Raw genomic sequence first — 15,150 nt, forward strand, 5'->3', positions numbered from 1 at the left:
TACAGTTGTATTTTCTTACCAGTTATTCTCTTTGGGACATCATTGCAGAGTTATCCCAATTCTAAGCGAGTTTCCATCTCCCCTCCCTTATAGGGTCATCTCTATAGTGATGTTTTCCATTTTAAGCTAAACTCAATTATGAATAATTGAAATGTACAGATCAATTTGATATAGCAACAGAGAGCACAGAATTAGAAAGGAGCAGCAGCAAGTCAATTCAGTAACAGGGCAGGCAGCAACAGGTCAATTCAGTCAATCTGAATTGATCCAATAGTTGCACATTAACACATAAAGTCACATATTTAGCTAGCTTACATACTGAACTTTATCAAGCTGATTACTAACATGTAGTGAGGGTTTATCTGCCAGCCACCTAATTCTGTAAAGAGCTTAAAATTCAAAAATGTTAAAGAAAGCTAGGCAATTCATGCCTTGCAAAACCTATTCAATATGCAACCCAGAGGGAAAAGGGATATAGTCAAAACTTACCTCTAAGCCAAACAGGTTCATACACAAAGCTCTAAGACAAGAGAATAGAATTCTATTCCCTTTTAGGAGGATATTATCTACATATATATTTAAATATAGACAGATGCATACACAGATATATGTGTATATATATATATATAGATAGATATACCTACAAAAGCATGTACGTAAGAAAGAGGTAAATTGCATATCTTCTTGAACGGATATATGCCATGTCACATCTATTCCCTCATCCCACAAGCATCTATAAAAATACATACACAAATATGTATACAAGTAAGAAAAATGGCAGTCTGCGTCTCTTATAATTTATTATCCCAGCAGCATTTTACTCAGAATTTAATTAGTCTAAATAGTTGAAGAACAATTAAAGAATTCTGCTAAAAAAAAAAGTACCCAAAAAGAAAAAATAAGCAAACCAACCTAATTTCATTGTTTTAAAGCTCTTTATCTTGAAAACTTGTGACTGGTTTTGAAATTTCCACTTGAAAGCCAATTAAAGAAAAAAAGAAGTAGAAAAGGAATAAGTGGATTTTAATGGGGAGTCAGAGGTCCGCCTTTGCTAATGTGATTTTAGTCTTTGCAGTCTTGGACATCAACAAGGTTAATGAATAATGACAGTGCAAACAAAATATCAGATAATGATGAGGGGGAGGGAAGACTGAAATAATTGTGCGGGTGGCTCCGACTGGACTTTCCTTGGATTTTCCTTCAATAGGAAAAATTGATGCCTCCTTAATTATAGGAAAAAGGCTTTACTAAAAAGATAAGACTGATGTGAAAATTGAAAAGCTTTACTCTTTGGATTCAAATGTATGGAAATGCAATGGTTGTGAGGTTTGTTAGGTTGTGTTTTGTTTTACCATTTAATATAGATCTTTCTCAAAAACTGCATCCAAATGTGTGTGTAAAACTTCACCTCACTTTAAAGCTCTTACAGCAAGAGATTTGTTCAGATAGTGTACAAGTTTGTTTTTATCACTCTCTGGGAATATTGCTTACTACAAGTTGGACTGCCTCCTACAAGGTGCACGGCATTTCCCTTCTAGTAAGTCAATAGAAGTTATGGCCACTTGAAGGATCAGCCTGATAACCTAACAGCATCACTCAAGATTTCCACTAATCGGCTCTACTGAATATATTATCAAAAGAGATCGCCAGAGATTTCCCACTGTTTGATTATTACTGCACTGTGCACTTTTCCATCCCTGCTCTCACTCAGTCCCTGCAGTGCACATCAAATTCTCATGTGTTAAAAATGGCTAATGTAAGCACATGAAATACACTGCTCTCTATACACTTCTAGATAGTAAGAGAAAGTAGCATAATAATACCCCTGTAAAAAATGTTAAACAAAAGCAAAGGTGACATTCCACTATGAAAGTCGCATGCAATTTCTCAGCTACGTGATGAAGAAAAATCCTTACTTTTAAAGAAAAAATCCTAACTTTTACAGCTCCTTCCCTGTAACATCCATGGCCACACAAGCCTTATTTATATGACAGTTTCTACAATGTGACGTAACTGCTTCTGAAGAAGTGATATTTTATAAATAGCATTTATTGTTCTTCAATTTATAGTCATCATTTCTATTATTCAATATTTTTCATCAGCAGGTCTCAAGTAGAGTTAAGAACTTGCAGATGTGGCTTACAAAGTGAAAGCACAATTATGAGGCAGAATTTACCCAGGAAACAGGAACTGAGATACTTAATCTCAGAAAGTAACCAAGAGATAATTTAAAATAAGGTATCTACAAAGAATAGCGCCTTTGCCAAGATACTGTTTGTATTGGTTTTGTAAAGAGGGGACAGAATGTTCTATTCCAAAGAACCACAAAATAAACTTCCTGAACCAATGTGAGCTTTATTTTTGCTTTTATTTAACCCAAGTAAATGTGGCTTAGCCAGATTTGCTTCATAAAAGAAAACAATTCAATTAATTTGGCATTGCCTTGTCCGGAAAAAGCACAGACACACTCCTCAAAGTGAATAGAACTGGCTACCTGAACAGAACTGGAACCACAGCTGCTTTGTGAAATTAGTAATAGCCTGGAAGGAGGGTTTTTTTTGTCCATTATTTTTTATTTTAATTAACGATTTCTCCATAGCATTCCGAGCAGAACAATCAACTTCTTTAATGCTGTTATCTTGATGCACTCTAGGAGGGTCTGAGAGAGCACAGATAAGAGATGTAGCATACTGAAGCTGCAATGGAAAAAGAACTTGAAGTCATTGAAGACATTACTATTGTTGTTGTTGTAGAACTTTGTTCCTAAATCAGCCACATTCTCCTTTAGAATAATAATAATAACAACAACAACTTCAAGTCAGCTACTAGCAATTTTTACCTGTCAGGAGCTGATTTAGTTCACAGGAAAAAGCTTATTTGCAAGACAAAGAGAAAAGCGTCACTGGTGAGGTCATCACTGGTGAGGTCAAAAGAGACAACAGCTTGTTTAGTCTGATACTTTACAAAGTCTGTTTAGCAACAGCAATTGATTAAATAATAATAATCATATAATGGTCTGAATTCTCCCCCCTAGATAAGGATGTTGAGTCCCAAAGTTAAAAATTAATAAATAAATAAAAATCACTGATGTCTAGCTCTACAGCTGTTCCATTTATACACATAGCTTTTGTGAAAGTTTTGTGACTAACAGAAACCCTCATTTCACAAAACATACAAAGCAAAACTACTTCTAGAACCACTGCAAGAACCACACTTGTTACCGAAATGTTTGACCGTTTTGTCTGAAACAGGCAAAAAGCCAAGAGATCTGGAATCCTCCACCAGGTCTGGATATTTTAAAAAGTCAGAAGCTTGCTAAAAGATCCTACACAAAAACAGTGTTTCAAAATGGTGTCCTACAATCCCACTATTGAAGCCATCCTGAATTGACCAATAAATTACCCCATGAATTGATACAGAGATGTCAGCAAAGCAACAAAGGGGGAAGATCTCATGGAAGGACAACAGAATGACACAGAAAATCTCATTTTACTTAAATTAATACAGTTTCCTAAATCTGAGTCTATCCTCACTGGTGTAGAAGTTCAAAATGGCTTTAGTTTTTTATTACTTTTATTGTTCTTCAATTTTTTCTATATTCTTTGTTTTGGCTGTTCCTTAATGACAAACCTAGTTCATTAACAGCACAGTGATAAACAATTTCAGTGACTATTTACCTGTCACTATTTCCTCATCTACTTTTGCCTTTATGCCAGCTTTAACTTCTGGCAGAATGAACAGTTAAACCTTTTTGGTTCCTTCTGCCACAATGTTTAAGCTTCCAGCTCTGAAAGCGTGAGGTTTAATCGCTTGAAAAAAGATCACTGGCATTTTTATTCCATTTGATTTTAAAATGAGAAAAAGATGTATATTAGTCTCTGGTTTTCTGAAAGTTATTTTCATATATCCAACTTCTAAATTTGAGTACGTAAAACTTAAACTGGCAGATATATTCATACACAGAACACTACTCTCCCAAACAGGATGGTGTATCTTGGCAGCATTCCTAAAATGATTCCTTTTCTTAAGTGAAGAAATATTAATAGTAGAAGACTCACAGTAAGTCAGTAGACAGTTGGTCTTAAAATTCAATAGATGCAGGACTTCTTGTTAAAGCTGCCACAGAAATAGTTGACTTCAGGTATATGCATACAATAAACAAACAAACAGAAAAACTGAGAGAAATATATTTTTCAGGAAGATTAATGGTGTTTGAAGAATATAATCTGTGGACTTTAAAAAGATGTACATACAAGGTATCACAGCTCTGAACATACACATGGATGACAGTAGTTTGAGGACAAGTTCCCTGCCCACTCCAGAAAAGGGAGCACCCTTAAAAACTGATCTTGGACCTTTGGCAAGGGCTGACACAGTTTAAAAGATGTGTAGGAGGCATTATACATTGTACTGGAAAAAGCAACAAGAAATCTAATTGGTTGGGGGGTTTTGTGCTTTTTTGTTTTGCTGTTTTGTTTTTCCGAAAAGGAGCAGGAGAAGCAAGAAGAAGAAAGTGTCTTTCTAGCTGCTCTGAAGGATGCTCAAAGCAGAGTGCTTAGCTCTATGCTCTCTGGCTTACAGTGGTCAATGTAAATACGAGAACATTCTAACTACCAATTGTCAGATATTGCCTTGTGGCAGAAACACCCATTATATCCGTGTTGATCATGCAGGAAGCTTTCATTCTTCAACACAACCCAAAAACATTTCTTTTCCTTTCATCTTACCACTAGTTTATAAGGAGACACTGTCTGGCCAGGGGCTTAGAGCAGTAGAAACTGGAACAGGAAATGTAACAGTGTGCATTCCTCTGGCTGGCTTTTTTTGTTCCATTTGATGACACTCCAAAGAAAGAGGGAAACAAGGACATGCATGGACGATGGCAAAATGGAATATCCATTCTGTGCACACCTCAGCACCAGAGCCTTCCAGAACACTTGCTGTCCTCTTAAAGCAAAGAAGGTGAACTTCCCCACCTGTCCTTCTTTTGCTCACCCTCTTGTACAATGGGAGCTAAAACAACTTGGGAAACTGTCCCACCGTACCTTGGAAAGTCAAGTTCCAATACTGCCCAGTATTCATATTTATATCAACAAAGTAACTTGATTAGAAAATTTGCTAATCTCACCTTGGATAGATTTGTTGTAGTTCTTTTGTCTTTTAAGACCTCTAGAGATATCAGAGAAGGAAGTCTGACAGACTGAAAGGGAATCTCCTCTCAAAGAGAAGGAAGGATGGAGGAACAGTTGGTAGGAAAACAACCGTTAAGAAAGCTCAAAAATATAAGTAAATTGCTGAAGATTTGTTTTAAACTGTATAAACTAATATCTGGTCACTTATTAGCCCCTCTTGATCTTACCACACTGCGGAATTCCATCATCAGGATGATCTTTATATCTTCTGTATATCAAGGAAAGCATAAAAGTTGTACAGCCTTTTGCAATCACTTGTATAAGAAAAAGCACACAGGTTTCTGCATCAGTACACTCAGGGGATTTTACAACACTATGGCTGCTAGAGTAATAAAAGTTATTTTAAGTACAGACTGATATAATAAATCAGTTTCAGTGCCAATAAGTTTATCTTTGCAGCTGAGAAGCAGGGTGAGGTTCCCCCATCATAACGTAATCCGAAGCCGGTTCCAAGCTGTATCAAAACTTACAATCATGGAATTTTTATCCCAAGAGGAGATAGAGCACAGCACACACACGGATCTCTGAGTCATCTAAAACTTTTATCAAGCTCATGTAGCTTTTCTTCTTACTCAAGCACTTCAGTTTATAGTTCATACACTCCAAAAATAATAATAAAAAGAAATAATAATAAATAAATAAATAAAATAAAAACCAACAGAATCAACCAGATGCTTTCTATCAGCATGTCCTTTCCTCTTTCTGGGAGTCATAAACAAGCAGACTATCAAAACAACTGGACGCTGAGATCTTCAGTTCAACTCCCCATTTTCTCAAATTCTGTTTCTCACCTATGCCTTTAAACTTGTCCGTTTGCCATCACTGATATTAGAGCTCATCTGTTCCACTGTGATCAAAGCATTACACCAGAAGCAACGTTTTCCAGACCTTTCTGATATTACCCATCAAGGTAATAAAGTCTCCACTCTAAGTCAAAGCAATCGGTTCTGAGACTCAAAACCTGTGATCTTTTCTATTCCACTCCATCACTGGTATTAACCACAGCCTTTGAACTCATTACTATCTCCTGTTGGACCACTACTTTCAGAATTATTGGCTTATCAGAATGCAATGTGCTTTACTGTTACAAGTTAAATCATTCTGAAAATCAATGCAACTATGAAAAAGCAAGGTATGTAATAGCTTGTATTTGTCCAGTAGTAAACTAAAATTAAAAAGTACAAACCAGTTTCCAGGCCAACTGGAACATCTTAAAAGAAGAAAAAAAACAACAACACGTGCTTCTGACCAAAGAAGACTCAGAAATCTAAAGTGTGCCTAGTCTGCAACACAGACAAGGTGGCAATTTTCTCGAGGCTGCTTTCCTTTATAAGAAACCACCACAGCACTTCTAATAGAGCGTAACTGTTAAATCCTATTTAAAACAAAACAAAAAAACATACTCAAGCAACAAAAAACCCCACCTTTTTATGCTACTTATTGCTACTTTACTGCTATTGCTGTTGGGGCCATTGCACTAATATGCATCAGCAGGAGTAACCCTGAGCAGGACCCTGGTCATGCCAGAGAACTGAGTACTCTGGGAGGCAGGTATTTCTCAAGACCTTGGGATAAACAGACTTCTCAGATCCTGCAAAAGAATAACAAATATGATGGTTCTTTTGTTGTAAAATAAGGTCTGCTGGCTCTGTTTCACATAGGTGATGACTGGTACTACCAATGGTCAAGTACTCAGATGGAACCTTGTAACAGAATATAGTAAACTAACCTTAATCCATTTACATTCCTTTAATCCAACTCCTCCCAGTCTGAGCTAGGATTCAGATCTCTAAAAAGGCCCTGCTTGTTAAAAAATAAACAACAGAAGAATAAGATCCATCTCTTACCTCTTATAAATGTTTCCTTGCTTATGTTTCTTTTACTGAAGCCTACCAAAACGTAATGGTCTACATAATGTCTTGCAGTACTATCCTACAAACTAAGGGAGTACAAAAAGGGCATCTTCATATTTAAACACTTAAAGTATTACCTTGCAATTTTTCCAAACATCTTTCTTCCTTTGATCTATAATTCAAGAACAAGAGGGTTTATTCTTAATCTAGTCCTTGCTTCTTTTTGACCCTCTTATAACTACTTGCCTGTAGTTTTTCTTGTCCTACTGCTATGAAGCTGATTCTGCAGTATGGCACATTCAAGTATATTAGGAACTCTGACTGACATTCGTGTTGGGCCAAAAGCAGGATTTACATCACAAACAAAAAAAAAACAAATTCTGGACTAAATGATTACAAGTAAAAACAAATATGCAGAAAGCCCAAATTCCCTGCAGAAGAAAAAAAAATATATATATATATATATCACCAGGCTTACACAGACATTTTTCCAGAGCTTTAATAACCCTTATATTTTCAAACTATTGTTACCAGTAATGGTGACCAGCCACCCAGCAAGACAAATTTAGAGTCACACAGCCAGAATAAGGAGCTATATGATCAAAAGGGGCCTTTCAAACATCCCAAAGCAAAACCCTAGAAAGCTAGACAAAAGCCAGCCCCCATAAGCTTTTCTGAGGATGCCTAAAACTTTTTCTTGCCAATATCCACAAAGTATTTTAATTGTACTTATTTTTGTTCACTTCATAAAGTATTTCCAACACTTAACATACTCAAATACAAAAAAACTCTGAACAAGCATTTCCTCTGAACAAACATTTTCCTAATCCACTGTTTCCCCATTTTAATCTCACTACCAGAAGTCTACTGGGAAAAGAGCAGAAATCCGCCATTTAAAACAGTACAAATCAACTCGTATGCATTCAATGCTAATTTTAGACTTGTAATTCTAACCATAAAATATCATTTTCACAGTACCAGATCCAAAAACCAAAGCAAATTAGCAAAAAAATAATAAAAAAATCAAGAAAAGTGCAGACCAAACACTGTTTGCTATAGGCCAAAAGATGTTATGCCCAAACTTCGCACAGAGAGTTAAATCTGAGGTCAAAATACAAAACTAAAAGTTGGAGGCTATAATGGAAAGACAAGTCCCATAATGTGAATCTTATATATACATATTACCCCACCTGGAACAAAAGCAGAACATTATTTCCATGCTTAGAACAGGTTTACTTCATCTACTAGCACAAGTGTTTTTATTCCATCATCATCATCATCATCTCTCTCCCCTTTCACCAAACAGGAACAGAAACTCGTGAACGTGTCGCACTGAGGAGAGCATCCCTGCAGGAAGAAAATGTTACTGGCTCTCCCTGGAAGTCTCATTTATTTGGAACATTATGAAAAAAAAGAGAAGAGAGCCCTGCTTAACCCTAGTGAGCAAAGCAACACCAAGCAGCCTAACTGGAAGCCAACACTTGCCAACTGTTAGCAGATGTGATGAGGTGAGAACCTCTAGTAGTCTCTGCAGGAAATCAGGTAACCCCCTGCATTATTTACATAGCCAAAGCAGTGTTGTTTGTCCCTTCAAAACAATGTGTACACCATTATTAGAACTTTAGATCCTGGCTGTGACCACAGACTCCCTCTGTTTGGCAGGAAGAAATAAAGATGGCTAAAATAAAAGAAGGATGCTCAGGCGAGATGCACAGGGAAAAGAGGAAAAAGAAACCTTTCAGTGCCTCATGACCCTACCCAGGAGGAAACTTTATCACTCCACAGGAGGCTGAAAACACTGTTGCCAGTGCGGTACCTCACCACAAAAAAGCCAATGGTGAACCAGATAGTTCAGGTCACTCAAAAGGGACATGGATATGTGAAACACATAGCTTATGTCAATGGAATACACCAATCACAAGTTGCACTAAAGCTTCTACAAACTATTTTACAACTAGAGGAATGAAGAAATTGACCAAAGGAAGAAATAAATAACAGCCTGTAACATGGACGTTTAGAAGAAAGACTGAAGTTAATACTGTCTTTCATAGCTTTAAAGCACGGAAATCTAATTTCAGGCATTGTTGATTACATTTGCTGCATATCTGTGCATAAATTTCATTATGAGACACAAAGAGATACGCAAAAACGCATAGCATGACATTTAGAACCAGATTTAGAGAGATGCCTTGTTGGTGTGAAAGAAGGCAATATTGCCTGCCAAAGACAAACACTCCCAGAAAGCTTCTATTGCATTTAAATCAAAAGAGCAGTTCTCCTCAGAAATAATCAATCAATAGATCTAAATATCTTAAACTGATGTCTGTTTTATTAAAAGGCAGATACTCTCAGGAGATTAAACAATTCTGCATGGTCCCACATCTGAGTGTTCCGAGTGCAGGAATTTAACAGAAGTTTTAAGTCAACTTAAGAATGCATACAAAAATATTCTTACATAAAAATGGCCACCACCTTTATCACTTTTAACTTCGAATGTTTCTAGCATACAGAATCACCCACTATTACTTTCATCTCTGATATTAATGCTACCTTTAATGCCACCAATTTGACTCTAACAATTTATACTAGTATAACAAGACAGGCTTATTAAATGAACTTTCAAGCTACCAATCTGAAAAACATCCTTCCCATGAAGACAAAAGCACAGTTGTCAGTGTATTATTGAAAGTCTAGCATTGGTCTAAAATGATTAAATTAAAATGTATTTTCAGAAAAATAAATACAAAACATATCCACATTTACTTGGAAAAAGTAATGGTACGGTCATATAATGATCCTTCAAACCTTTAAACCCTACAATATTTTCTTTTTTTCTTTTGATTCCTTCCTCTTTAAATTTAATTAAGATTAATTTATCGGCCTCTCTGGATTTGGACAAATGTAAGTACTATATTATGCTAAAAATTCAATCTTTGATTAAAGAGCTCAGGTAACTCCATGGGGACCCTCACGTCCTTAAGAAAGTTAATCCTCATGTAAGCACTGTGGGTTCAAATTCTGGGCCCTTCAGAATGAGCACACTAAGCACTTTCCAATCCAAAAGAAAACAAAGATGCAGCAGTATCCAAATCTCAGCAAAGAATTAGCAGAATAATAGCTAAATGTGCAGTGAAAAGACTCTTTCTCTTGAAAGTCATAATCGCATCTTTCTACATAAGAGATGATTGTGTTAACCAGAGCACCATTTATTCTATTACACTAAATATTGCCTCAGGATCTCAACCAACCATGAGATGACAAGGCTACATGCCAATTCATTAAGTTATTTCAGAAAAATGATGCTCAGGCCAGCATTTCTAAGCTCTAAATTGTTCTTTATAGGAAATTAATGTAGATAAAGAATGATTTTGAGTACGGCAGCACAACAAAGATAGATTACTCAGTCTGTACACATACCTTCTTCCATGTGAGACTAACGTAGCTATTCTGCTGAGGGATGACACATTCCACCTACAGATGAAAAACGCATAAGTATTTGTCTGTGATAGCTTTAAGTTTTACCTTGTAGTATATTAGTCATAAATTAACCTGTCAATTATTTCCTTAGCTGTGGTATCAAGCCAAGGACTTCACAAGATCTATTCTATACTCCACAGATTGTAAAGGAAACAATATTAAAACAAATTCTCTCAGGAAAACTAGGCAGGAAGATGCTGTATTTACAGAAATGGGAGTTTAAGTCACTTGGCTCATTTTTTTAGCAGTCATTATTTATATGAATACTGACAATGGTGTGATGGTTGCTGAGACACACTGATGTCCACGTGTGGCTGGAAGTTTAAATATACAGTTCCTCCCTGTTCCTACAGCAAGTAACAACACCATGGAGAGACTTTATCTCCAAAATTCAACTGGTTTACATGAAACTGCCAGAAATGAAGACTGCTTTCAGAGCCATATACAGTGGGCACAGATTATTTCAGAAAAGAAATGCTCATTACTGAGCTGCAAAATACTGCAACAAGGGGAAAATGAAAACATTACGTTCAATCATTCGTCTTCCTGAGGAAACTAAAAATGTTTTGCATTCGAGACCTACTCAGAGACATAATAATACAACGATTCCCAGCACTAAAAACACAGCACATTTTTCAGCCTCATTATTTCCTAGGTGCTTATGTTTTGTTTGCACTACAGCTGCACAATGCTGATACAACAAAGAGTCTGTCAACCTTAAAAATCATATTTGAAAGTTCCAGTGAAACATGATTGTGTGTTACTCAGGTTACATGTGGATTCTTCCTGACAGTGTGAAAGATGACAGTTCTCTAGCCAGGCAAGAAAATAATGGTTTCCTCATGTATTGATGCTCAGACAGTTCCTATAATCTAACTTAAGCTTGGCACATTGCTTTTCCACAAATCTGCAAATCTTTTGTGATTGTGGAGTATTATTTTCACTATGAATCTCCTTGCAAAACTGGGAATGAAAACCCCATTCCTCTGCCATAACACACACAGAACTCCTAGCCCATTTTATGGAAAATAGTTGAGTGCAAATACTGGAGCATAGCAAGAGACACTGGACCTCTCCGCTTAGATTGTACCCAAAAGAACAAGAAAAACATTTAATTGTCTGCTCTTCTTATTTGTCCCCTTTGCATGCTCTTAAAAAACCTACATCTTCATGACACTCCAAGTTAAGCAAGACTGCAGAACAAGGAGAGGGTCGGGCAAATGTTTCCATCTAAGTTTGCATGAAGGAAGGGAAATACCTGCAGCTTTACATAGTTGGTCTCAATCAGTGTCCTGAGGGTATAAAATATAGCCATTCTACCTTACTGAATGGTTATTTGCATTCAAGTCAGGGCTGAGATGCAAAGCATCAACAGATTTCTGACTATAACCATGTAAAATATTACCTCACTCTCAAACATCAAAGATCATAAAAGAAAGGAAGAACTCTGGATCCTTAACTCCAGGAAAGGCAGAAAGCTGAGTACTAGCACTGTATTTTGAGATACTTATCAACTTTAAGAGAGAATAATTTACCTGGGGCTTCCAAGTTGGTAAGAGAGTTGGTTTGCAAACATGTCTCAGCACAATGCCTAAAGTCACCACCCTAAACTTTTTTTATATCTCTAGCCTTGAGCAACTTCAACTTGTTTACTAAAACTAGCTCAAACAAAAACCCACAACAAAACAAAAATTAACCCCCCTCAGCTGCAAGGGAATATTCTCCAAGGACAAAGAACCGTCAGTGTTACTTCAGAAACAGATTTTCCACTGCACTTCAAAAACAAAAGAAATAAGAAAGGAAAAAAATAAAATAAAATGAAGAATCACCTCAAGATAACTGGCATATGAAAGATACAGATTTTTTTCTCCCTTGAATTAGACAAGGGGTTTCCTACATATCAGAAAGTTATGGAAAGCCCATCACAAGCAGAACCCAAAAGAAGTTTTTGCCCAATAAAGGCCCATCTGCTCCTTATTTTTACCCAAAAGCCACCACAGCCATCATTCAATGCTGCATATAAACTGATGAAAAGTAGGCAATGGGAAGCTACCAGCTGGAATATTTAATGGGTAAATATTTGCAGATGTTGTAACAAACCTAGCAAAAAATAATTACATACCTTAAAAAAGTTAAAAATAGGAGGTTACTGGGATCTGTCTACGTTAGAAAAGACAGTTTTAACATTATCAGTTAGCCTGGCAAGTTTGCACACAAAGTACACCTACAACCAATAGCTGAGAGTGCTGTCCCTCACAGCCATTCTCTCTCACCCAAACATATCCCACTACATGAGAACCCCTCTACAAACAGCTTGCATATGGTGCTAAACCCCTCAGCCAGGATGGTTTAAAAAGAAAGAAAGAAAAAAACACCAGAGTAATTTGATGCAGCTGCAAGCTCAGAGAGGCACCCAGCCCATCATCTGCGATCAGGCCTGTGCTCTGCTGTGCTGAACGCTCAGGGCACTGGCACGGTTGGCCCACAGCCCTACCACAGAGTGAATGCAAAAACATCACCCAAAGAAAGAGACAACTTCTTACACAGAAGAAGAAAGAGCAGCCGTCACATTCTTGCATGTGGGAGATGCCTGTAACTTAAAAATGAAGCCTCTTTTGATTAAAGCTCTGCAAGAGAGCATAGACTTGAAAGAGGAGGGAACTAATCTCGCTAACACGACAGTATATTACACAATGGCTCCTAAGAGTTCCACCCCATCAGGGTTTCCTCCTTTCCTTTAAGCACATGAGCAGTCCCTTTACTTGTTCTCAGCACAGGAACAGGGTGTTGATGATGTGCCTGAGCTGCCCTGGACAACATCCAGGCTCTGACGCCTGGCCTCTGAGGTGCTGCAAGGCACAGACACAGCTGGGCACAGGATCGCAGCTGGAATCTCTCCCACGTGCCCGAGATACACCAGCACAGCATCCCTGGTTCTTCACGCAACACAGAGTGAGGATGAAGGCACGTACTAATGGGATACAACACAGCAAGGGAATACTTCTTAATACACCCCAGATGTGTTTTATGGGAGCTCAGAGACTTACAACATTTCACGAGGACTAGAAAATACTATGAAATATGCACACCTAACTCAAGTCCCAAATGGGATGTATAGTGTCCAGTTACCATAGCAACTTTTTTTTTCAAGCTCCAGGATCATTTGGGTTTCCAATTTTCTGTACTAATGCAGTTGTGAGAACAAAACAGACAAGGTAGCTACTGCTACAGCATTATTTCAAGTGCCCAAAATAAAATAGAATAAAATGATTACATTTAAGATTGCACTCTTTTTTTTCTCCTTACCCCGAAGGTCAAAATAAAGCACTTGTGCACAATAGATAGTCAAAAGTGTCATAAAGGTCATATAGGACAACAAGATGGTCACTGTGAGCTAAAATCTTTACATATAGCACATATCTATAAGGTTAAAACACATGTTTTTAGAATGTTGCTTCACTGAATCATGGAATGATTTGGGTTGGAATGTTCTGAAAGGTCACTGAACTTCAACGCCCTGCCATGGGCAGGGTTGCCACCCACTAGGTCAAGCTGCTCCTTATTTAGTATAAGAGTTGTAAAAATCTGTAATGTATAATGCGAAACAACCTTAAAGGCAGATCAGGTAAGCTCCCTCGTTAAGACAGGTCACTAACTCCTAAAGGAAACAAGACTGTTTGGAAGAGATCTCCCACTCAGTAGCTAACATCATTGCTCTAGTAATGGAATACCACAGTTTCTATCTGAGCTCAAGTCTCAGAACTATGTTACAAAAACAAATTTTGCTACTTGAAGTAGCATTCTTTTCCCAGTCCTGTGCTGTAGTCTACTTGCTACAATGAAAACATCCTTCTTCATAAGCCTTTTTGTGAATGACCATCTTAATTATTTACCTTGAGCTTCTCAGGAATTCCTTACAATTTTCAAGTGATTCACCATCTCTTATTTACTGTTCAGTTCTGAATTTGTTACTTGTTCAAAGTATCTTCATTTTACTAATGGATGAAAATTGATTCTATTCCTTCAAATACAGTTGCAGTGCTTAACTGTAGCAGCTGGCAAAAATAGTTATCAAAATGTACTTTATTTAAGGATAAATGGAAATAAAATGTATCTAGTTATTATCATAGAGAAAAAAAAACTGATGTTCCTGTAAGCTGTGAGTCACTGAGTTATTTGGTCTTGTTTTTAATTTATTTTAAAGGAATCTTAACAACATTTTTTTCTTTCCTTCAGGAAATCTTAGGGTTGCAAAACTTCCTTTTCCTCCCAGTAGTATATATTATCTGTCAAGGGAGGAAAGGGTCTCCAAATAAATGCATGAAAGGTTAAGAGAACTGAAAGCTTACTCAAAGAAAGGCTGATAGTTAAACAGATAGTCACAAGTTATCTGTTATAGAAAAATAAATTGGTTATTGAGACGCAGAACTGAAGGGAAGATTAAAATCTGTTAGTCACACCTAGTTTATCCCAGTCATCACCATCGCCTTAACAATCACCTTTGCATCATTTGTCAGCCATCAGTTTCAGAGAAGTTCATTGTATTTCTGCTGCGATTGAAACTCTACTTATGGAAAAAAGAAAAATGTTAAATCAAGATTTGGCTGTAACTATTACTTAAGTTCTGT

At 37.0% G+C, this 15,150-nt stretch overlaps 1 protein-coding gene across 7 annotated transcripts in view; it reads right to left on the reverse strand.

Moving 5' to 3' along the window:
- EPS8 (epidermal growth factor receptor pathway substrate 8) overlaps positions 1-15,150 on the reverse strand; it is a 129,517-nt gene that overhangs the window by 98,202 nt on the left and 16,165 nt on the right. Inside the window, exon 2 of one of the 7 annotated variants that reach the window (XM_015867683.2) lies at positions 10,463-10,516. The exons of the other annotated variants lie outside the window; for them this stretch is intronic. The gene's annotated coding sequence lies outside the window, so the exon portion shown is untranslated. The remainder of the gene's footprint in view (positions 1-10,462; positions 10,517-15,150) is intronic. 7 annotated transcript variants of the gene reach the window in all.

The sequence above is a fragment of the Coturnix japonica genome, chromosome 1 (assembly GCF_001577835.2).
Source record: "Coturnix japonica isolate 7356 chromosome 1, Coturnix japonica 2.1, whole genome shotgun sequence".
Classification (NCBI taxonomy): Eukaryota; Metazoa; Chordata; class Aves; order Galliformes; family Phasianidae; genus Coturnix; species Coturnix japonica.